This window comes from Cupressus sempervirens, chromosome 2, assembly GCF_028749045.1.
Source record: "Cupressus sempervirens isolate cs-2001-9-10 chromosome 2, ASM2874904v1, whole genome shotgun sequence".
Lineage (NCBI taxonomy): Eukaryota > Viridiplantae > Streptophyta > Pinopsida > Cupressales > Cupressaceae > Cupressus > Cupressus sempervirens.
Window position 1 is genome coordinate 628,306,836 of NC_143119.1, and position 2,544 is coordinate 628,309,379.

The following is a 2,544-nucleotide window of genomic DNA, read 5'->3' on the forward strand; positions in this document are numbered from 1 at the left end:
CTCAAGGCATGGGCGAGAACCAAAACTCTTATCTTTTTAGGTTCATTCAGTTAGTATTAGGTGTGAATGTTATCACTTATTACTCCAACTTACAATGAGTTACCCTGGCAGCCTCTTAGGGCCCCGACCCCATTGCAAGCCACTTCCTGACACTACAAGTAGATTTCCTACCCTAGGCTCATGGAATCATAAATCACCACAGTCCTGTACAACCGACTGTAAAAAAAATCCAAAAGATAATCCATAATAAGAATCATCAAATAAGCATCAAATATCCATAATAAGAATCATCAAATCTCCAAGATAAGAATCATCAAATCTCCATGAGCATCCGAAAAACATCCATAGAAAATCATGACCACAACAGTTCTCTATCGGCAACTGAAGGCATCACTGATAATCATAAGTATCCATTGGTTCTCACTAACCAAAATATATCTCAAAATAAATCACCATAATCATTGGTTCTCAACAAGAAACCAAGAATATCTCAAAATCATACTGATCGAAGACTCCAAAATGGTTGAGTCAAACATGTCACAACATGACATCATCAAGAATAAATCCACATTTTAGTCCCATAATGGTGACTAGAAAGTAATCCAATGATACCTGATCGATGACTCAAAAATGATTAGCTCAAGTGTCTCATAATCAGTAAATACAAACATTTCATAGAGCATACAGTCACATTACCATGGTTGGGCTTATAAAGATCGAGACCAAATAAGATCAACATGCCAACACATCTCATAACCCCCGAGCCTCTGGTAACAACCTAAGACTGGGCAACACTAGTCAACCCAAAAACCCAAAACAAGAAGCATAAAGAATACACGATGCAAACACATGTTTTATTTTTGCTATCTTACATAGTTGAATCAACTGTAAAGGTTTTCAGTTTTCTGTTTGCAAGTATCTTTTCAAGTGTCTCAAGTTTCATCATCATTTGACCTACAAGTCAACCCGTTTGTTTCCCGATAATATTATCCTTCCATTAATAAAAATTACATTTAAAGAATAACTTAAGGATAAATATTCACTAAACTGATCATCATTGACCTTTAATTAAATTGTTCTCTTATTTAACCATGATCCATATTCTAATTGATTAACCTTTCAACTTTTCTAAGATCATTATTCTTTATATTCTAAAAGGACCAATTATTCTTTTTTGAATAAGAGATTATAACTTTATTTCTCTTAATCCATTAACATAGGTACACCATCCATGACCTATTAACATCTTTTAAGTTTTCAATTAGAAACTTAATTAAGTATTACTAAAGTTTGAGTCTTTGAATTTAATCGTCACCATCATTGACAACCATACAATATCTAAAGTCATAATTCAAGTCATAAGAATAAGACCTATCAACTTCAATATAGATAATCTACAATCTAGTTAAAATAATTATATCAAATAAATCTCTATTACATAACTTAATTATTAATTAAATCTAATTAACTCTCATTAATTGATTTAATTAATAATTGTATAACCATAAGAACATTCTAATTAACATCAGTTCACTAATAACTAACTAGAATTCTGTAAGTTAAAAGTCAACTATAATTCAATACTCAAATGATCATATTAATAATTCAATAATAATAACTTGTTAATATTTAATGACAAGCTATATTGGGAATCTTATTATTAAATCTTTAATAATCACATACATCACTCTCCAACAATGTTCTCATTTATATTTTAATAATAACAAGTTATAATAAATCCTCAATGCCAGGTATTATTATCTCAAATAAGTTTTCTCTATGTATGTTGATTCAGTTAACTAATAATCTTCCAAATTATTAACCAATTAAATTTGATTAATATTTTTTACAGTATTTCGATCATTAACTAATCTACTTTAAAGTAACTCTGTTCGTATTAGTTGATAACTATTTAAACTATTTATACTATTATTTATTAATAGTTTTTTAGACCAAACAAACATTAATAAATAATAAACTTATCACAACTATAAATAAACAATCTAGAGAACTTTTACATAGAACTTCATTAGCTAACTTTTAATACGTATTAACCAATAACATAATAATTTAATCTTAATCCAATATCATTTAGAATTTCTATATTTAAATCAACATAATATAACTTATCATCTTACAATTATTTAATCAATATTAAAATCAACCATTAGACTCCATTTTCTAATTGTTCTAATAATATTTTGTCTATACAAAAGTTGTTTGAAAAAGATCTCTATCACAAATCAATAAGGGTCATTGTAGATTTTAACATGAATAATTTTCAAATTCTTAGCATTATCATCTTCATTAAACAATTCTAAAATTGTTTAATATATATTAAATAGTATTCAATATACATTATAAAAAGTCCACTATATAAACTATATTAAAATCTCTTTTCTTTAAATCCATTTACTTAGATTGACTAATAATTAACTACACTTCTTCTACTATTAACTAATCTTAATTAAATTTTATTTAATTAGATTAGATAATAGACCATATAAAACTAATGCATATTAATAAGATTTTAATAAGGGAAGA